The sequence below is a fragment of the Mesoplodon bidens genome, assembly GCF_964165515.1.
Source record: "Mesoplodon bidens genome assembly, chromosome: 3".
NCBI lineage: Eukaryota > Metazoa > Chordata > Mammalia > Artiodactyla > Ziphiidae > Mesoplodon > Mesoplodon bidens.
The window spans coordinates 103,666,610-103,689,924 of NC_138178.1; the positions used below are offsets into that span (position 1 = coordinate 103,666,610).

Sequence of the window (23,315 nt, forward strand, 5' to 3'; positions counted from 1 at the left end):
AATATATATATATATAGTAGTTTAGGTGGTAATAAGCCCTGTGAAGGAAAATAAAGCAGGGAAGAGGAATAAAGAGTATTAGTGGGAGGGGGCAGTGTGCAATGTTTAACAGAGGGGTCACAGAAGGCCTCATTGGAAAGGGGACATTTGAGCAGAGACCTGAGGGGGTTACAGAGGGAGCCATGCAGGTTTCTGGAGGAAGAGCATTTCCAGGCAGAGGGAACACAAGCACTGCCTGGGGTGTGTGAAGGATACCAAGGAGGCCTGGGTGGCTGGAGGAGAGTGAGTGACCTGAAGGGAATTTATGAATGAGGTCAGGTTGGTAATGGAGAAAGGATGGCTTCTAAGTCACTGTAAGGACTTGGGCTTTTGGATTCTAGAGGGAAGGTTAGAGAAGGGAATGGCAGTCACACTTGACCTTGGGAAGAGACCAAGGGAGACAGAAATCTGGATTCCAGTCCTCACCCTCAGCTTTAAGAAGTGGGCACTTTTATCCCAAACACCAAAGAAACAGGATTCTCTCCTCCCTCAGCAACCTCTCCCTACATCCCTGTCCCAGGGAGCTCTGAGCTTAGTGAAATTACATGCTCCTGCTTCAAGTAACACTTTTTACTCTGAGTCTAACACTAATAAACATTCTACTTACACCGAGCATTTACAGAATGCTTTATATATACACCCTTTCATTTAATCTTACAACCTCCCAATACAGAAGACAGTATCCTTGTTTTATAAAGGAGGCAAAAGAAGCTCAGTGACCTTAAGGAACTTGGCCAAGATTACACACTTAGTAAGTAAGAAACTGAGTTGAACTCGATTTCAGGTTTTCTGACATCTCCCCTACTTCACCGCAACTGAGAAGCACTCTCCATTTTAGTGATTTTCAAAGTATGATATGCAATCCTGTATGGGCTGTAAACTGATCTGAAGATGCACTTTTTCTCCCTGGATTTTGTGAGTGACATACAAGCAATCTCACAGACACTGATTTTTACATATGACAGAGGCTAATCTAACTGTCCCTTCTAAGTGTAAGTATGCCATTAAAGCTTGCTCAAATTTGAAGTTCATGCACATATTATTAAAATGTTCCAAAAACTCTAGTTCTATTTTATACTAAGTCTGGCTGCTGCACAGTGCCTGTCAATGATGCAAAGCTCTGACTGGATATGAAATGGAGTTCTCCTAAAAGGTTCTGAGTGGGGCATGTCACTCACTAGATCTTGCCCCACCTAAGTGTAGCCAAGGGTTGACAATCACCCACTCTATGATCAACCGTCTACCTTTCTTTGCTCCTGATCTAAGAAACTCTTTTCCAGCCTCTGTCGTTCAGATCACAAATTCAGATTGTGGCACATGGCAAAAGCCTAGATTTCTATTTGACCCAGGAACCACCTCCTGCTTTGTCTTGAAGGGTAGCCCCCAAGACTGAGGAGAAAAGAGGTTAAGCAGATGAGACAGAAAATCCCATCCAATGACTATCACATGACTTGGCAACTGGGGGCAGGGTTGTGGTAAGAAAAAAGAAAGGCAGTTTTTAGACTGGGTTAATCAGCTGTGTATTATCCACTGATATTTGGCAAAGGAACCTATCTGAACGTTGAACCAAGTAAGTGACTCGTTGTTTTTCTTCTTTTGACCACTATGTTTGGCAATTACCTTTGTTAAATATTTTCCCAACTCATCAGCTTGGGAAACACTTCTTAGGTTGTTGAAAATCCCTCCAGCAGGTAATTTAGCCAGGGATGATTTGAGGGGCAGGGACTGAGTTTCTGATACAATCCAGGGTGGGTACGTGCTGCAGTAGTCTTCTTGGTCCACTCTCCATCCAGAAGAGTTTTTGTGGCCTTCCCTCTACCTGACTAGCCTTAGTGGACCAGCTTACTTAACACCCATGCATTCACCACTTACAGATCTGGGCAATGACCAGACATGTACTACAGCACATCTAGTAAATATGAGGTGCAGTGGTGAGCATGTTAGACCAAGAGTTCAAAGACTGAGTTCCAATCCTCTTTGACGAGCTCTGTGACTTCACTGAACTCGAGTTTCCCTCTAGCTGGTTCAAATGATTTCCCAGGTGTCTTCCAGCTTTAGCACACTAAGATCCTGATTATCATCCAGACCAATTCTAAGGGACAATATAGTAGGAAAAGCGAGGAAGTCCAATGATGTGAATATCTTATGACCCAGTGGGAATTCTGAGATTTAATGAAAAAAGACGCTGAAAAGGGAATCAAAACTCTCCCTATGTGTCCATTACTTAGACTTTGTGTGACATCAGGGGTTTTGACAAGTGACAGCTGAGGCTCCTTTCAGTCCTGTCATCTATTCCTCTGGTTCAATGAATGGAATCTGGGGTCTGGAGACCTGAGAGTCAGGCCCAGCTCAGCCACTATCTTAACCACGCTTAGCTCCAGTGACTTCATGTGTAAGATAGATCTAATAATATCATCTCATGGAGTTTGTTACAGTAGTATCTTTTGAGGTAGTGTAAGCACAAGCCATTTGTAAGTAGTAAAGTACTTATAGAAATGGTAGTCATTTATGAGTATTAGCAGCCTTTTAATAGACTCCAAGTCTTTTTCTTCAATGGCTCTTGGTCCAACCATCGTGTCCTTCCACCTCTAACTGAGGCATAGTCCTTTCTGATTGACTTGAACCTTACAGTTATGTTTCTGCTGACAATAGCCATTTGACAGTTAATTCCTTTTTCCCTGTGAAAATGTGATCCTGAAGCAAGATCTGGGGGTAAGAGATGACAGGTTTGAGGAGATAATAGCAGTAAACATAGGGATGTCCCTCAATGTCAACACTCAGAAGATAACATACATCAAAGAAGCTGCTAACATGAAACGCTTAGATCTTGGAAACCCTTGCAAAGTTCTATGTCTCTAGCTAACCCACCCCCTTCCAAACAGATGCACTAGGCAGGGGGCAAATAGGTAGTAATGTTTTTGGTCATGATGTCTGAAATGGTGTGCTGACCGTACAACTCACCTTTGGAAACGGGACTCAACTCATCGTGGAACCGAGTAAGTTATGCATTGTGTTCAGTGTGTATATTCCCTTGGAGTTGTGGCATAGTCCTGAATAAACGCAACTTCTTGAGAAGTGAGGAGGTTTTAAATGCGAAATCCATTGTTGTTGTTACAAAGAGCCAGGGTAAAATTGGAGGACAAATTCACTGGGTTTCTCTTAAGAAAATATTCTACGTATGCTTGGAAACTCTGTTCTGAGGATTAGTATTGATAAGTCTTCTACAACTGCTTAAATAAAGCCCTTGGTCAGGCTTCTGGCCCTCTGGTCAGGGACTGGGACCAGGAAAAAGGCAAGTTCTAGATAAGGAGAATCTTTCCACTGTCTATGAGGAAAAAGAGTCATGGTCACAGCATAGGAAGAGGGAGGGTTAGAAAGAAGAAAAATATTATTAAAGAAGGAGTTAGATCAAAATAGCCTTGTCTGCCTCAGATGATAAAAGCCAATCTGCCCTTGTCTCTTTTTTGCTGAGAACTTGCATTAAATCATCGTGCCTGGCTCACACTAAATGTTCTCCAAGGTCCCATCCTCGTCTGGGTCTGCCGAGAACCGTAATGTGCGCATCTCCCTTGTTAGCCCTGAATCTGAGGATTCTGTAAAGGTTCAGGAGCCCACATCCAAAGTAGAAACACAGCCCCCAACTTCAAGACAATAGCGAAGTAGTGGTGCTCTCCTAGAGGTATTGTCCACTGGCAGTCTGTTCCAGTGTTTGGAAACCCAGGGGTCATGTTCAGGTAGTCTGGATAGCTGCCAACAGTCAGTCACTGTGACCAGTCCAGAGAACAGCAATCTTTCAGGTGCTTTCCAAAATGCCAAAACCAATGGGGCATTGGTTAGATTCTGATTTTGTTTATTTCAGAGGAAATAAAACGTGGGGAAATATACATGAATGTGGGGAGGCGAGCTGACAGTCCTGAAAGGGACTGGTAGTGTCAGTGGGGTCCCTGCCTCTCGGAGGGTAATATAGACTTACAGGCACACTTGACTGCCTCTTGCTTCCAGGGAAATAGTGGAATTTGGTGAGTTTTCTTATCGTTGAAGGGAGAGAGACTAGAGCAATGAAAAGAAGGAAAGAAACAGGATCACGTTGTAACTGATTGCAGTCTGATTGATGTTGGGCAAATTGCATCTGAGCAAAAGGTGTTGTTTCATTTTCCCTTTAAATCATTTCCACTTGAGATTCAGAGTTATCTGCAGTGTTAGAATCAAATCTCTGAGGCTGTGCCTTTGGGGGTCTTCAGACATGAAACTGATGCTTAGCCCCTCTGTTGAGATGCTGACCTGAGCTCTCCAGATATACCCCAGTTGCTTCTCTGGTTTTCTCTTCCTGCAGTGATAGAGTGTAATATGATGATATGAAGCTCAGGTAGGGGGACTGAGGATTTCAAATCAAACCCCCAGTCCTTAAAGTTTTGATAACCTATAATGGCCCTATACAACCATCCTTCCCTTTGCCTAGCTCTAGCCCTAGACTCTTGATTTTTGGTGATAAGACAGAGTAATCATCCTTAAGTTCTATTTCACATGATTACTCTGTCCTCCTGAGGCTTGTATCTGGATCCAGACTCAAGAGAAATTATAAAACAAAAATAAGCAATCCAAAGCAAGCGCTGGCTGCTCTGACCTGTACCCATGACACATAGCACCACTGGGCTCCCCTGTCAGCTACCAATTTCTTGTTTAACCTTCAGGTCCTTAGAAAGCCTTTCCATGGACTCAGGGAATTAGAAAGTAGGTTTGCTGTTATGGTGAGACTCAGTCTGAGTGATGGGGAAGAAATTAGGTTTCTAATCAAAAAGGTGGATTGTGACCCAAGAGAAGGGAACCAGAATATGAGAACAAGATCTGTGTCTAAACCCTCCTTGGCCTAACATTCATTACAAGAAATGTCAATATTCAGTGCCCCATCCCTACTCCCAAGCTAATGTGTTCTTCTTGGAGAGCCCTCCCAATAAACGGGATGTTAAATATTCCATCCTGAAGGCAGCTATTGGTCACCTGTCACCCTCTTCTGTTGCTCTGTCTCAGCCCTGTCCCCTGTCCCAGTGCTTCTTGGTTGGGGATTTCATGCTTTCATCCTTACCCAGCAGTTAAACTATTATTGGGTTCAAAGGGAACTGAGACTCTATGAATTCCACCCCTGATCTAACCAAGGGCCGCTTTGTAGCTCTCTGAGTGGTGGGGTCTCTCGGCTGGGACCCAGGCTGGGGAGGCAGGATACAGATGTTCTAGCCCAGGCCCCAGGGCCAGCCCCAGGCTGGTTACGTGTGCAGCAGCATCACAATGTGCTCCTGGGACACCCAACAGATGCTTTTTGGAGCTGGCACCAAACTCTTCGTGGAGCCCCGTGAGTTGATTTCTTTTTCCATACATTTCTAGGGAGGAATTGACTCCTGGGACTAGGGTTGCCATCCAGTTTGCACTACGTGAAAAAGTGTAACTAGGAGATGGAGTAGTACAGATGGAGTGGGCCACAGTAAAGATATTAGGCTGAGTAGCTGAAGTAGCTCTGTAATTATTTTTACTTAAAAAAAAAAAACAAAACTTACTTCTGAAATCTTCAGAGCAGCCCAGAAAGCACAAAGAAATCTAGAAGAATTATACTAATAGTTGGAGCATCAGGTGCAGGAGGGGCAGAGGCCCAAATTCTCCAAGGTGGTTGCTTCATCCTTAGGCATCCCTTTAGCTAAGCTGACTAGTGTGAATGCCTTGTTGCCACCTGTTAAATGTCCTGCCACTGGAAGATTTAGGAGAGAAATGGTCAACCTGGTCAGAGTAATCAGGTAGAGCAAACTTACCTGATTTGTGTTCAAGTTAAATCCCATATTGGCAGAGATCTTTGAAACTGTGAGTGACATTTGTTATCCATGTTGCGATGCTTAGGGAACCAGTAAGACACTCGATGAGAATCTAGAACATAGATGACTTCTAAGTTTATAAATTAAGAAAAACTGTTCAGGAAAGGTATACACTTCTTTTTGTATTGTTTACCAGCACATAACCTTAGCATTAAATGGGTACTGATAAAAAGAGAAAGTCTGAAAATAAAATAACAATTCCCCAAACAAATAGCACTTTGCAATACATGCTGAAATGTAATTACGTTTGTGGACCAAGGAGAAAGCCTGGAAATTCTCAAAAGATAAGTGATTACATCTTTAAATTTTAGACTACAATGTAGTGCAAATTTTATACAACTTCAAATTTTGGTTTAGGTCTAATATAAAATAGACTAGGTTACATATGGCAACTATATTGTATGCATCCCATTTTTTAAAAAAGGTTCAACTCAGTCAGATAGCCTTTTCTTTAGTTACCATGACACCAAAGAATGGGTTAAACACTTTACTTTCAAACAATTGTTTTGAACGGATAGACATTAATTGAGAAAGAGGATCTGAGAAAAATGTTTTACCAAGCCAGTGCGTTATGCTCTACCTGAAATGCTGAGTAACAGATTCAGAGCTCAATATCCTGAGCGTATGACCTTCTTCAGACATCTCTCTTGTTGGTTATATCACATTATTCAAATTATCCAAGCCAGGTCTCTCCAGCCCAAAGTGATCATTAGCAACTGCCTTTGAAATTAGGTTCTTAAATCCCAAGCAAGGCTTAATTATCCAACTAAATCAGACTACGATTGGGTCACACTCTTAAGTAATGAAGGAGATAGGGTTATTTTGGTTTTGCTTTTCAATGGACTAGTTTCCTTTCTGTATAACTCATTTTCAAGCTCCCTTGAAAATCAACTGGAATCCATCTCACCAAAGTCAGTATCGTAAGAGAGAAATGCCACAGTTCTGGAGGGAGGTGACTGAGCAGAACATGTGGTTTCCAAGCCGTTACTGCTGGGGTTATCCGTGTCTGTTATCAGTGGCTTCAGCTATGCCGTGAAACAAAACAATGAAGGTTTTCTCCTTCCACGTTCCAGGAGAGCCCTTTGAAAAATCCCCAACCCCCCTCTGGTTTTAAGGAAAGAAAAAGATGCATATACAGAGTAGCAGATAGATGATTGTCCAAGATGAGGCATGAAAGGAGAGAAGGCCAGAAGGAGACCCAATTATTGTAACCGGTGTTCCACAGCTCGACTTAGAACAAAACAAGAAGAAATGGGCTTAAACTAGTTTTATGTTCCTAAGGACTTCTGAGAATGATAGCTGTAATTCTCTGATTAAAGACTCAAAAGAAACTGTAGGGTGGTCCCTTACAAAAGACTAAGAATTCACCTGAAGGCACAGAGATGGACCACTTAACTTTAGCAGATCCCTTCCAGTCCAAAAAATGGGGATGACACCCTGAAGTGACACAAACACCTCCATCCGGAGAGTGTTGGAACCAGTTATATAGTCCTTCCCAGACCTTGCCCTGATCTCATTCCAAGGGCTCATGCATTTAAAATAAACCAACTGATTCAGAGAGATTTTCAGCCTAACTGGACTGTCCAGAGGATTGTTTAATAAAACATAAATATTTGAAACTCAAAAGACCCAGACACTTCTTTGTATTTGTCATTTTCTACCTCTGCTCCCAGCCATATCTCTTAGCAGCTCCTAACTAGAAGTCAAACTGCTGCATTTCATGTCTACCTCTCTTGGCCTTCCTTTCATAGAGGTGCTAACAAGCTCAGGTCACTAACAGGATGCAGGAAAGTCTGGATTGTAGTGTTTGGCCCCAGAGGAATTGAGGAAAGCATCATGGTTTAACTCCCACACGTGGATAATCATCTCACAAAATAAATTGATTATATTTGCAGAAATTCAGGCTGTTGCCAACCCATCCGTTTTTGTCATGAAAAATGGGACACATGTCGCTTGTCTGGTGAAGGAGTTCTACCCCAAAGATGTAACTATAAGTCTGGAATCATCCAAGATAATAAGAGAATATTATCCTGCTATCGTCATCTCTCCCAGTGGGAGGTACAGTGCCGTCAAGCTTGGTCAGTATGGAGATCCAGATTCAGTGACATGTTCAGTTCAACATGATAAACAAACCTGGCGCTCTACTGACTTCAAACCGAAGAAAAATACTTCAGGTAGGTCCTATCTGGCCTCAAGGGGCTGGGATTGTGGGGAAGAAAAGTCAAGGGAAAGAGAAGTTAGAGTTGTAAACTCTTGACAGATCACTCTCAATATGACGTCATGCTGGAAAACAAGACTTAGGCTCAGACTCAAGACTTAGGCTAATTCCCATCATTGACTAGGAATTAAAATCTCTGCATCTCTGCACTGGAATCTAAGATAAAGCCCATCTTATTTCATCCCCATCTCTCCTCTTCACCAAACCCCTGTCTCCTTCATACTAAAGACTCTAGGGTTGAAAATTCATGTGAGGTCTAATCTAGTGTGAATGCCATAACAAAGGGCAGCCCAGCTTATCATGGTGTTAATTATTCTAGTTGTTCTTACAAATTAGAGGCATACCTGCATGTGGGCCTCATGGTACAATGGAAAAAATTCTCAGGACAGGAAGTATGTTGACTGTGCAAATAGCTATGGGACCTTAACCAAGTCACTTCTCTGGTCCTTACTTTACTTACTTAAAGTCTAAGTAAGTAAAACCTGAAATCCAGTTTTAAAACCTGAAATATCTTGAGCCTCTTGGTTATCATTGTAACCCTGACCACTGTTGTTTGTTCCAGAAAATCCAACGCCAAATGAACCTGAAAACATCAAGCAAACTCAAACTCCAGAGACCTGCTATGAGCCCCAAGGTTAGTTGAAACCAAAGGGCCAACTTCAGAATTGAGGTTAAAGCAAACTCTGTCATTGTCAGATGGGGCCCAAAATCATTCTATTTCAAAAGAAAACAAAAACCATACCTGAGCCCAGTTGATTCCCTCTGACTCTCTAAGCAGAGTTTGCCTGGATGTAAGCATGGGTTTTTCCAAAGCTTGCCTTGCTAGATGCGAATAGCAGCCTTAGGTCTCTGAAGGCTGTCTGGCACCAAGCTGGGCTTCAGACCAGGAAGGATGATGGTGATTCAGGGCAGTCTGGTTTCGGTGCTGTGGGTCCAATTTCTGGAAGGAAATTTTAGTCTCTTGCTGAAGCCACCATCTTCATTCTCATTCAATTGCAGTTCAAGCTGGGAAGGTGAACATGATGTCCCTTGCAGTGCTGGGGCTCCGAATGCTGTTTGCCAAGAGTGTTGCCATCAATTTTCTCTTGACTGCCAAGTTATTTTTCTTTTAAGGTAAGAACTAGCTGCTTCTTATTCCTACCTCCACCCCAACTATGCTGCACATGGAGGAAAGGAGTTTAGGAATGGTAAGAAGCATTGAGAAAGGAAAAACACATAGAGACATATTATGATTTACTAAGGTGGACCTTTTCAGATACTCAGCATAACACCCCATCTCCTGTTAGCCTTTTATTTCAAGCCAGACTCAAAATTCATGTAATATAATATATCAGCCAATAATCCTCACCTCAAACTCAGGAGCTAAAAAAATTGGACCTAAACAGGAGAAATCTTTTTCTTTACTGCTAATTTTGTTTATATGGCCAGGGGACCATGGGCTTTTGGCAAGGCCATCAGTAAAGCTTCACTTGAAGAATATTCAAGGGGAGCAGAACCTATCTTTGCCTAGACAAAGGGGATGTCAGCTCTCGATACTTAATCATAGGACTCGATGTGTAGACCAGCCTATCTCTGGGATGAACCTATGCTCCCATCCTTAGTGAACAGCTCACTACTAGCCACTCAGGATGCATGCAAAGTTGAGGATGAGACGTGAATTATTTGCCTGTTACTTGCATTGCCTCTTCTGGTTATCTTAGACATGAAATTTGACCCGGGGCTTAGGTTTGCCTATGTCACTAACTCACTATGTTACCTAGGCCAGGTCGCTTCACCTCTCTGGGCCTGGGTTATCACATCTGTAAAACAAAGGAGTGAAGAATAACTAAAGGAGAGCAGATGGGTTTTATGACTTGTGCCAACATTGATAAACTGACAGTGACTGGCTGAACTATCACCATGTGTAGAAGGGGAATGTGCCAGGATATATTAGTGATGTCTGCAACGGTACAACCACAGCAAGTACTGGCCATCCCCAGGACTGCATGACTGCTATGATTCCTTCCAGCACTGACAGTCTATGATTCTATAACCCTGACAATTTTCCTTCACTTGCAGGCTGACTGGCATGAGAAGGCTACACGCCCTGAAAGAAATCAAAAGCCTACAGAGGTGCTGTCTCCTAGGCTTTCAACTTCCTGGTGGTTTAAGTTGACCTGTCCCAGCCTTGCTTAAATGGCTGTTACCCAAACCAGTTTTCCTTTAAAGGCAACAAACCCAGCTTATCCTTCAGCCTGATGAAAGACAGAAGTCCTGGAGAGTGGGGGCTTATGGTCCCAACTGTTTTACATGCTGCTTTATAAAAGGATATAGAGATATGAAGGTATATAGGACACATTTTTTTTCCTACAACTGACACATTTTGAAAATGGTGTTTTGTTCCTTTGACTTTCTTTGCCTCCAGAAGTAGAAAGCGGGAGCCATCGGGTTCCTAGCTCCATTCTCCAAGAGGAAAATAGATCCTGGGCTTCTACCGAAACATAAAAGGCTCTGCTCAACCCAGCACTAGGTTTGCCCCAAACTAGCGCCCTCATTCACAAAGGCACTTTCTGCTTTTCCTAGTATTTGACAAACAAAACTACATTTGACTCCCTAACACTCTCTGCCCAGGCAATGGGTTTTCTCAAATCTCATCTAAATACTCTCAGAGTTATTAGCAGAGATCAGAGTAAAATGCAGAGGAAATGTGTTTCTCTCTATTAATTGATTTAACGAATGTGAATTACTCCAAGTTCTAGGCACTGTACTGAGGGTGCAAAAATACGTAAGACATGGGTCTTGCTTTCAAGCAACTCATTGTGCAAGTGTTCTGGGAGGGAGGGACAGGAATGAGACCCCGAGATTTCCCCTGTAAGAACAGTGTCTTCATGACCCCCTGCCTGCCCATCTATGCCCAGAAGTCTGAAGGCATTGGACCTTTGGTATCGATGGTTTTCTGCCATTCTTCTTTGTCTCTGTTGCATGTATTAAAGTGCATTGTGTGTGCCTTGCTTCTGGCTTTCCTCATTGCAGGCCATCTCAGGGGGTAAGGGGAGCTGTGAATTCACTGGTAGTCAGACAAAAACCACACTGAGTTTATAGGCCACACCGCAGCTTCCTGGGCCCCCAGCCTGCAGGCTCCTGCCTCAGGGACCCACCCCTGGGTTTCCTGCTACTCCAACAACAGCAGCGTCCCTGGTGTGGCCTCTGAGCTCGGCTCCTCCCACCTCAGCAAGGCCAGCTTTTTCCGGGTGCACGAACCCAGGTAGCAAAGGTCTAGCAACTGACCACTGTGGGTTCCTCAGCACCTATGTGGGCTGTCAGGCAGGGGCTCATGAGGATATGAGTGAAAGAGCAACGTTCATCCACAACTCCCCCATCTTTGCCATCTGCAGAACCCCATGTCACGTCCTCACAACCCAAACCAAAGAAAGGAGGCTGTAGCATTCTGAGTCAATGAGTTTAGGACCATCTAGATGGATAAGCCAGGTCCATCCAGGGGAAAACTATTAAAAGATTCCACACATCTTCACCTCATGTGCATCAAGAATGCCTGTTTCCAAAACATTCCCATCTGTTACCTTGGGCCATTCTTAGAATGTTTCTCTGAAGTTGCTAAGAACAAAACAACACATCCTCATTTTTCAGATGGAAAAAAATAGGTCCCCCAGAAAAGGTATGTACCTTGTTCAAAGTCATTCAGAGAGGCAGCAATATTTCTGGGAGCAGAACAAAGTTATCAGGAGTGTCAGCCCCAAGTTCCTTCTACAAGGGCACAGCACATCCCTGAGACAGGGAAGAGGGCTTGTTTTGAAGTTCAGCTAGGCTGAACTTCAGGATAGTCCTGTACATAGCATATGAACGAGCCACCCTCTGGCTTACTTTGATCATCAGCGAAAGGCATCCCAGTATTTTATAGGACCATGAATTTCTTCCACCAAAATGATGCTCCTGAAAAGATTTAAGGCAGGAGCCATAGGGGATTGAGGCTGCCTTCTGGTGTGGAAACCATGCTATCGTGGATTATAGTTTTCCAGAGCTCTCACGTGTAGAATCTCATGTGACCCCAAAGGAGTCTCCAGGAGATTAGTACACACGCTCAGTAGGTGGCAGAACAAAAGCCCCAGAGGCTGAGTCATTTGGCCTGACCCTTTGGCTCCCTCACGCATGTCTTTTCCATCCCTCTCTATAGCGACTGCTCTCCACCTGCCTGTGTTGAAGCCCAGATATACTGCTGCCCAAGCCACCTACTGATACAGCCTCCTAGGGTGCAGCTGCAAGGGAGCCCGCAGAAATGCAGCCCCACACCCCTGGCTCTGTCATTAACCAGATCAGCGACCTTCCAAATGTCCCTCACTTCTCTGGGCTTCGGTACTTTTCCTATAAAATACCGTCTAAGGCTTCTACTATTTCTAAGATTACATCTAATAACTCTAATAGTTGTTTTAAGGAAGAGACACCCGTAGAAGTAGAGGAAGGGGGGATGGATTCCCAGGGCCGAGAGTATATCTATTTTTGACATCACATTGTTGCTTTCCCCTGGAGGTAATTCTCTCCCCTGGGGATACCACTGAGCTCCAAACTCAGGGACTTTGAAGCTGGGATTCTGGTTTTCACAGACAGCTTTCTGGGAATATCTCAGTGCTCTTCAGTGAAAGAAAAATGTTCTCCAAGCACAGTAAGTAAAATGGAGGTGCCAAAGAGAATCCAGGAGAAATAAGGTGGTTGCACAAGAAGATGCAAATGAAAGGTAAACCAGGGAAATTTTTTAAAGTAAGTAACTTTGTGTCCAATTTGGGTCTTAAAAGGAAACAGGCCAATTCACAGCAATGGATGAATGATGGAGACTAAAATAAAGACACTTCCAAAAGGCTCTCCTGAAGTTGGCCCTTCACCAGCCCCATCCTGGTATGCTCCTGGCACATGCAGCACATCCTTGTCAAGCCCTGCTCTGTATCAGGCACGACATGGGCACCGGAGTCTCTCAGATGTGCAGTCTCCCTTCCCCACCATGGGCACTCGGGCAACCAGGGCCCTCTGTGTCAGAAGTGGGGAGATGTCTGCTCCATCGGAAGCCAGGGTGCTCCCCTGGATGTGACCAGGCCTTTTCTTATTTGGCAGACACGTTAGGGCACCTCTAAAGGCCAGACTGGACCACAGAATGACAGGGAAGAAGGATGCTGTGTCCAAGGACATGAGCTGTCTGGAGAGGCAGCTCTGCCAGGCTGTGCCCAGGGGTTTGTGTGCAGACTTCCTGGACACCTGCATCACCGTGGAAGCTCAAGCCACAGTAGTAAGTGGCACTGTCTTCAGGCCTCACTGAGGAGATCACCAAGTGGAAGGTTTTGTGGGTCAAGCTGTGCTGCACGGAAAATCTACCCCGAGCAAAATCCACATCATGGGATTTAATGTTACTCCTGTGCAGGACAAACTGGAAGGAACGATCTGGTCTTATCTGGTACCAGTATAAGTATGGATTTGAGTGTGTGGTTTGGAAAGTGCATTGCAGTGTCACCTCACTGCCACTCGCCGCTATCTGCTCCTGGGAAATCTGGGTCGCTTGGTTACACAGCACGTCCTTGTCTGTGAAGAGAAAAAAATAAGAAAACAGTGAAGTCTTACACTCTGCAGGCACTGGGTCCAGCACAGGCCCATCCAGAGGGAACCCAATGGGCAGAGGCAGGGGAAAGACACAGAGATGAAAATTAAAGGCAGAAAATAACTGGAAAATCCAGTGTGAATGAGAAAGAGCCCAAGCCTTGGAAAGTAAGGAAAAGGGAAACGGGCGATAGACCGAGCAGGACATAACAATGAGTGTACTTACAGAAAAACAAAAGGCTGAAGCCCACAAGAAGAATCATCATCTTTTCATATCAGGGAGGAGGATATAGAATAAAACTGGGCTCCTTAAATCTCTGAGACCTTCTCAGTGCTTCTGAAGGGAAGGAGATGGGAGGGAAGTGAGGGGAGCAGGGCAGCCCTGACGGTCACGTGACTGAATTAGCTGTAACACTCTGGGGCGCATGCTTCCAACCCAGGAGAAGTTGTTGTTATTGTTTTTGTGGTCCTCAATCCATCCTGAACTAATCTTTTTGTAAAACACAATGAAAATGAATTAGTTTTTAAAAAAGAAAGAGAGACTGCAAGTCCAATGATCACGTACTTCTATATCAAATTGCCCTAAAAGTGGCTCATCCTCCATTTCCGCATCCTCTGGTCACAGACCGGGTACCAGTCCAGGATTGCACTTTGGGTAGCACTGTCACACAGCAGTAGCACAGCTGCACACACCTGAAGTACTCTATACATGGGGTAAATGAATGAGGACCTTAACCTAGTCTTACATGTTTGTGTAAAAAGAAAAAGGAGAGGGTCGGATGAGGTCATTTCTAAAATCTGCTCTAGCCCTGAATTCTAGAACTCTTTATTTTTGTTGCTGTTGCTGTTATGTTTTTTTATTTTTAATTTTTATACAATTTTTAAATGTTGCACTCCACTGACAGTTATTACAAAATATTGAACTCTTCTATTTCTCATGCTTGAGGGAGTGCTGTGGTCCTGAGAACGCTCACTGCACTTCCCACAGCTTGATTTCCATCTCTCCCTCTGCAGCACACACTTGGCTCCAGCTGGACACTTCTCCCTCCGGAAGCAGACCTTCCCAGTGGGTGAACTGCTGTGAGTGGGTTACAGGTTCGCTGAGACAGTGCTCACAGTGGACACTGGAACCTGGGGTGGCTGGAACCCCGGAGGCCAGTCCCTCCCGGCTACATTTCAATACAAATATTGTCTTCTGGGTAAGCCAAGACATGACAACTGCTGGGAAGCACTGCCCTAAAAAATAGAAGACCAACTGGCTCCCCCAAACCTAGGAGTGTTTCTAGGAGTACTTCCGGAGCTCCTTTGTTTCCCTGGTCCCCCACCTCCAATTCATCAGGAAGGCCTGTCAGTTGCACCATGAAGTGTGTCTCTAGTGCATCCACTTCTCTCCACCGCCACTCCCACCACCTCCCACCAACACTACCATCTCTTGTCAGGACCACGGCAGTAACGCCCCTTGTCAGGGCCCCTTGCTTCTGCTCTTGCCCCTGGACCATCTCCTCTGCAGGTCTTTATAAAAATGTAAATCTGATGATGCCAGCAGGGCCCCCCTTCCTGGGCCTATGACCCACGGCACATGGTGGGATCTCTGCTCCCTGTCCAATCTCCCTGCACGTCCTCTCCTGCCTCTGTCACTCCCCTTCAGCAGCTGTGGCCTTCCTTCTGCTCCTCTACCTGCCTCCCTCTTCTAGGTCCCTGAAACTCTGCTTCCAGGTTTTCACAAATCTCAGCTCAAAGAGGCTTTCCCTGGCAAGTAAATTAGTCACTCACCTGGGTACCCAGAGTCACCCTCAATTTCACCTCTTATTTTCCCTCACATCACTATTTGTCATCATCAGGTTTCTACACGTTTATTATTTGTCTTTCCCTTCTCACCCCATATACACATACACATACACCATCATATAAGCTCCATGAAGGCAGGGCCTTGCTTATCTTTTCACTGATCCGTCCCAGCCCCTAGGACTGTGTCTGCCACGTAACTGATAATCAACAAATATTTGTGAACAAAGGAATATAACTTTGTCCACTTAAAAACTCACCAATGGCATGGATAAGTTTGCCAAATTTTTTAAAACTTTTTAATCAAAGTATAGTTGATTTACAGTGTTGTGTTAGTTTCTGGTGTGCAACATAGTGATTCAGTTATATATATATATATTCTTTTTCATATTCTTTTCCATTATGCATTATTACAGTGTACTGAATATAGTTCCCTGTGCTATACAGTAGTACCTTGTTGTTTATCTATTTTATATATAGTGGTTTGTATCTTCTAATCCCAACTCCTAATTTATCCCTCTCCCAACCCCTTTCCCCTTTGGTAACCATAAATTTGTTTTTCATGTCTGTGAATCTGTTTCTGTTTCATAAATAAGTTTACTTTTGTCATTTTTTTAGATTCCACATTTAAGTGATATCACATGATATTTGTCTTTTTCTGACTTACTTCACTTAGTATGATAATCTCTAGGTCTATCCATGTTGCTGCAAATGGCATTATTTCATTCTTTTTTATGATTGAGTAGTATTCCATTTTATATATATATATATATATTTTTATATCACATCTTCTTTATCCATTTTCTGTTGATGGACATTAAGGTTGCTTCCATGTCTTGCCTATTGTAAATAGTAAGGTTGCCAGATTTAGCGAATAAAAATACAGGACACCCAGTTAAGTTTGCATTTCAAATGAAAAACAAAAAAACTTTTTAGTAATAATTGGGACTTGCCATATTTGGGATATATTTACTCTAAAAAGGTATTCGTTGTTTATCTGAAATTCAAGTTTCACTGGAAATTTTGCATTTTATCTGGCAGCCCTTGTCGTGAAGATTAGCAAAAGTGCGCACCAGGAAGTCTGCAGCCCCAGCGTGAGCATACCCAGGCCCCCGGCTGTGGAAGAGGCAGGGTCAGCAACGGGGCTGCTCTGTCTGATCAGCTGCTGCCAGGCCTGCACTGCCCCCTGCAGACAGGTGTCCCCTCTCAAAGGCACCAGCCCCTCTGCTGGGAAGAAGGCCACTTCAGAACTTCCCGCTCTCAGACATTCACGGGCTCTAGCAGCCCCCAGTCAGCCTCTGGGAGTCTGTCTTTGTTCTAAAGGTGTTGCCAGGCATGATATTTATGAGAGCTGAGTGTTCCCTTCCTGATCTAGGCAGTGTAACAGTTAACAAATTAAACTGCTGCTCCTCTTCTGATGGCCCAACCTCAGTTACATCTGCCCATAGCCGAAAACAGAGGAAAGGGCTTCAAAACCCTCACTCAGAGGGACAAGCCCTCCCCCTAATCCTTCACATGGAGACCTCCTTGGGTGGCACATCATGAAACTCCCCACCATGGTGTCCTTCCAACATTCCTTGAAAGGCATCCCTTAAGGAAGGGCACTTCTCAGAACAGCAGTGCAGTGTCATGGTTAAGGAGTGGGGTTCCGGATCCAGACTGCTTGGGTTCCTATCAGCTCCAGCATGTACTTGCTGTGTGACCCCGAACACGACCTAACCCCTCCAAGCCTCATTTTCTCCATCTGTAAAATGAAGATGATAATAATAATACCTTTTTCACAGGACCGTTGGATAATTAAATGAAATAACAGATGCAATACACCCAGCAAGTGATCTAAGAACGCTAGGCATTGCTGTTCCTATTGTCATTTTTATGAAATAGACTGATGGATGAATAAATTTCCTGAGAGCTTGAGTCTCATCAAAGACGTTCAGAAATAAGATGCTGAGTAAATCTAAAAAATAAAGTTGTGAAATCTGGCAAAAAACCCCACAAAACATGTTGTACCAATCGATGGCAAAAAAAAAGTGACTCACGTCTTTCATTTGCTGTCATTGCTGTAAGCGTGTCATAGAGCTCTGCACTCTCCCGAGACCTGAGCCAAGCTGTGCTCACCCCAAACCCCTAAGAGCAGTGGGAACATGGGAAATGAGCCTGCTAGCCCACTGTCCTATGTCTTCCAAAGGTTTCAACAGGCTTGTTCATGGGAGACCACAATGTACAAGAGAGTGACCGCCAAAGTTTAGGGCTAAGAGAGTCTCAAGATTTAATGACCTATTACAGACGTATTGTCCTTGAACTTCCCTACCCCATCTCCCTTAAACCTATTGATGTCTGCATCTGAGCAGTTCCCGCTGTCAGTGAGCGCCCTGGACTGACTTTCATTAGCCCGAAACCACCACTCAACAGAGGCCTTCAGACCGGCGGGGTCCCAGGGATTTGGTAAATAAGCCACTCTTGTCCCAGGCTTGGACCTTGATCACTATTATCACTCAAAAAAAGGGACTTTTCTCCCAGTTTCTTCTGAGGCGGGCAGCTTTGTTTCTGACCTTACGGCGCCCTCTGCTGTTCTAATTAGCCCATCTCCATAAATGGGTCATACTAGAGGGCAGAAAATAGGTCAGGGGAGGAAAATATACTTTGTTCAGAACTTAAGTCAAAGTTGCTGCTTCTGTTCCCCGATCCCCTTTCAACCCTGACACTGGCAGGTGCTGCTCTGTTGGCCCAAAGGACCCAACCTCCCCAGTCACTCAGAGTACTGTCTTTGAGGACATGAGATAGCACCCCACAAGGGTTGATGGGCATATCCCTGTCAAACCAAAGCCTACTGCAACAGTAAAGGACACAGGGAAATGTCTTTGGATAGATATAGACAAACATATCTCTTTTTTATGAAAGAATAGAAATGTGATTAAAAGGAAAAGCTTAGAAACATCTGAATGTGTGACAACGGGAGTGAGTGGTCTAGAGAAAGGTTTTCTGCATCACCTTCTTCCTGTGCCACATTCCATTCCAGGAGCCCCGGGACAGACCTGGGTCGATGGATAAGACGAAGCATGCCAGGGAGGGACCAAGGTCCAGTAGATGTCTTCCACCCCCAGGACCTCTGTTTGGGGGGAAAATCTTGCTGAAGGCTCTTTAGGCAAGAGTAAGCACGAAGAACGCTACCTTGGTTTGTTTCCCAAAGCCTGCGTTTGAAAGCAAGCTGTGAGGGCAAAGAGATACTCCATGGTTTTACTGTTGCTACCTCTGGAGCGGCCTATGGAAGGAACAGTCTTGGTCCAGCCAGGTGAGTGATACCTTTCATGTTGGGGCTGTGTGGGACCCGGCCTGACCCTTGCCAACCAGATTTCTCAAGCCATTGGCAGGATCTTCCCTCCACTTATTCCCCAGGCACGAGGGCAAACAGGTTATATCTCAATTACCAAGGGCTAGCAGTTGGTAGTAGCTATCTGGAGCACAGTTTTAGGAAGGATTGTGAACTGTATGTAAAATAGATTAAAAAAAACAAGGATTTACTGTATAGCAGAGGGAAATATATTCAAAATCTTATAATAACCTATAATGAAAAAATCAGAAATATATATATATATATATATATATACATAGAGAGAGAGAGAACTGAATCACTTTGCTGTATACCTGAAACTAACACAATATTGTTAATCAATTATACTTCAATTAAGAAAAAGAACTGAGGCCACATCTAGACTCAGAGGAGAGGTGTGATGTATCTATTAGCAATATCTGCCACAGAAGCAGGAGCGGGAGGTAACACCACACCACTTTGGGTGTGCCAAGACCCCTGCTCTAGATGTCAGTCCTGTAATGAGTCTTGCAGAGAAAAACTAATCAGAGCCAGCTCTCTGTTGGGTTATCCTTTTGGTAAAGGACAAATTTCTAAATCTTTATCTTTCCCTTGGCTTCCCTGACACCTCACAGGCCATTTCCCCCACTATCAATTGCTGTGGCCAGCAGCCTAAGAAATAAAATTTTTTAAATGAATTAAGATGTTCTATACCGCCCTTTAAAATTTTAAACACTGCGCTGAAACCAAACATTTCCCTTGTGTGGCTTATTCACTGTTTAACAGAGATAATCATACCTGGGCTGGCCAGGAGAGCCACTAAGGATGGGGACAACCCAGGGAAGATCCCTGTTCTCCTGAGTCACAGGAAGGAAGAAGGCAGGATTGGGACTTAGGTGTTCTGAGTTCTAGTCTCAGCTCTGCCTCTATCTACTGGCATGGGCTTGAGCAACTTTAACCCTCGGGGCCTGGGCTTATTCATCTTTCAACTGAGGACATTGGCCCCGGCAGCTGCTAAATTCCCTTCCAGGTCTTGCATTCTAGGATGCTAATGTTTGAAGCTGCAGATCTATCCTGAGAGAGTTATGGGTTTATATTCCCCTCTGCATGTTGCTTGAACTTCTCATTGCCCCAGCAAGGGGAAAAAGCAAAGCACACTTCTTCACTGGGAGCATCATTTCTTGATGAAATATGGGTGACTCATCAGAGCCTGGAGGCTTGTGCCCAGATGCCAACTTGGAATCCAGTGATTATTGCATCTGGGAGAGAGAAAGTGCGGAAAACAGTCTTTGGGGAGAAAAACAAAACAAAACAAAAAAACCCCATTAATTTGGCAAAAAAAAAAAGAAGAAGAAGAAGAAGAAGTCTCTGCATAGTGTGATAACATTTTGATATCTTATTTATCATCTTCATCCCTGAAATCTACTCTGCCCCCTCCTACCTCTGCCCTGAGAGAAGGAAGGAGGGCAGACCTTTCCCAGGAAAGATAAGGTACCTGTGGCGGACAGAGAGCTGTCTCTGACTAGTGAGGAAGGAGAACAAAGTTGATGCCACATCCCTTTCAACCATGCTGACGCTTCTGTTTTTTGTAAAGGTGTTCACCCCTGTGGGAATTGGGTTAATAGGAAACTGACATTTGGAGCCAAGACTAGAGGAATCTTGAAACTCAGTAAGTAATATCTGGCAGAATTAATTTTTTTTCATCTGAAAACTGTCAGAGAGATATTCAAGGGTTCCTTAAGGAATAGGAACAAAAGATTAATGTTTACTATAATTCAATTCAATTTAACAAATATTTATTAAGTGCCCACAGTTTTTCCCAGGGATCATCTGGGCCAGCTTCTGAGGCGATGGTATCATTGCCCTAAGGCAGGAGGGGTTTTGTCAATGGATGAACAATGACAGCAGATTTACCTTTGAGACCCAGACACAGTTAACTGTGGCCCTGAGTAAGTAGCTTAGCTTCAGGGGAGAAAGAAATGTACACAATAGCATGGATAATCTAATACACAAGATAATCAAAAATGTTATTTTATGATTGGCTTTAGCACATATTTCATTATTTTGTAGGGCAGGTTTCTCTTCCCAGCTGTAAGTCTTCTTGATCTATTAAGTCTATGGGGGGAAAGCTTTTCAAGAATCAATCATACATTTCTGAAATCAGGCTCGCCGTCAACATAGGAAGAAGTGGTACTTTTTGCCTTTCCCTTGAAAGGGAAAAAGAGGGGCTGGCATCCCTCCTATACTTGATGCCCACGGGGGTGTCCTTTCCTTTTGTAGGTCAAAACTAACGATGTCCTGATCACCAAAAAAAAAAAAAAAACTAACGATGAACCACCAGGCAGTTATGGTTTTTATTGATCTGTACAACAGGGTGGGCAATAAGAAATTGCCTGCGAGATATTCAGGATACAGGGGTCTCAGCTGCCCAGGAAGCCAGAAAAGAACTTTGGAGCACCCCCCCCCACAACATGGTTGGTCCTGTTCTGCTCATGGCCTGAGTCCTGGGTTGCATTCGTAAGAGAGGGGCAACCCTAAGTGACCTTGCTCATGAAGCTGGCCCCCTGCTGTGGCCCTAATCACACTAGAGACAGGCTGCATCTGAGAAGGGGAAGTCACAGCCCAGCACTAAGAGGGACTTTTGGTAAAGGGCCCAGGCACTGTGTGAAGAGCACTGAGAAACCCACTTTTGGGAAGGGGACTCAGTTAATTGTAAGCCTGGGTGAGTACCTCCATTTCAGACGTAATGTTAACAAAATCCCCTCAGCATCTAACATCTAGCAACCAGAGAGCTGACATCCTTGGCTAGATGATGAATTCCCTTATCCGTTGGGAAAAGACTGTAAGTAACAAATCACTTTTCCTGTGGGTAAGCAAGAGCCTGTAGTTTATGTAAAGGCTTCAGCTCCTGTGGGAAGGAAGGAAACAGGAAAGTTACGCTCGGAACCAGGACTCAAGTGAGAGTGAAACTTAGTAAGTACTAGCTTTAAACCAAAGGTGTCAGTTTATTTGGTTTGGTTTTTGAATTATCTGGAAGCTCCAAAGAAAGAACACTTCTCCCTGAGGATTTGGTTCCAAAATTTTGACTTCAAACGTCTAAAAAGATCTAATGTTAAGGCAGACGGTAGGCTTGGAAAACTTTATTTCCCTGTATAATAAGTAGAGACCTACTTTTCTATTCTCTGCTTATTTGTTTTATTTTGTTTAGGAAATGGGGAGGAAGACTAGACACGCTGAGGGGAAAAAAATACATTTGCACAGCATTTTTGGATAGATTAGGTCCAGAGAATCAAATCAAAGACTAACAGCTCAGAAAGCCCATAAAGACCACCAAACTCACTTCTTTAATTTTGCAAATGAGGACAGTGAAACTCAGAGAGGTTTGTGAACTTGTTTATTGTCTCGCAGCTGAGCCTGGTCCAGGGCAAAGCCAAGACAGCTCATAGCTCTGGACCAGGCCAGACCCAAGGGAAAGAAAACATCATGGTTCTTGACTAAGCAACTTCACTTGAACCCCAAACATTCTTTATCCAGGACTTAGCGAGCTCAAAACAGAACCACAGAGTTCTAAAGGGAGATAAAAATCATCGCATGCCTGTTTGGGGGGGAAAGGTGGCTAAAGTCAGAACAACTAAACTTGATATGAGGGGAAAGGTGCAGCCATCTGCAGACTGAGGCAGAGATGCAAAAAGCCAAAATGAACATGCTGGTCTTGTCTTCAGACAATTGACTGTGACCATCAAACACTACCTATAAATTCCACAGAGTTAATTTCTCTCCCAGTGGGATTTTATATTCTATGATAGATTGCATCAACTATGCAATTACTTTGGACCACAGAATGTGTATACAGAATCGGCTTGCTGAGCCTTCCTGTGTCTTAAAGTGGCAATCATCTCTGGACGTATCTCTCAGCACTGAAGCTCTGGGCTACCACAAAGAGAGACACCATCACTTATCCTGTCTTAAAAGCTTGGAGGCTGAAGGAAATTTTTAGTTCTTGGGAAGCTCTGCAAAGCTGGGTTCCTTAAATTAACCCCACAGGTTTTTGCAAAGCCCCTCAGCATTGTGTTCAGCAAACCAGTGGCTCTAAAATGACATTTGGGAAAGGGACTCAGCTCACAGTGCATCTTGGTAAGTGAAGGACAGCACTGAACCCTCTTCTTGAAAATGATATGAGATCCTTTTTATGGTGACTGATAGGGATGTGGCTTCCTGGCCCATCTCCGCTCATATTTAAATCCTGCCTGGCTAAAAGATATCCTCTCCACATCCCCCAAAATGGTTCAACCATGAAGGTGCAGCTGGATACAGCTTTTGCTAAATTCTCACAAAATCACTTACCCTCCTCATCAAACTGCTTGGTGGTTCTTCTGTTGCCCTCACAGCTCTGCTGGTTTACCAGTTAGAGGAAGAGAAGTGCCCACGGACTTTAGGACTTTTAGGTCATTGTGCAAAGAGGAACATGGTCAATGTGTTTGGCTTCTGGGAAGGAAAATAATGATGATTTATTAATTGCTTACTATGT

The 23,315-nt window shown here is 44.0% G+C and overlaps 1 gene segment (V, D, J or C); it reads left to right on the forward strand.

The window, feature by feature from the left end:
• Positions 1 to 1,569: 1,569 nt before the first annotated feature.
• LOC308614497 (T cell receptor delta constant-like) lies at positions 1,570 to 11,328 on the forward strand. The segment is given in 5 exons: positions 1,570 to 1,609; positions 7,793 to 8,071; positions 8,678 to 8,749; positions 9,115 to 9,228; positions 10,174 to 11,328.
• The last annotated feature ends 11,987 nt before the right edge of the window (positions 11,329 to 23,315 follow it).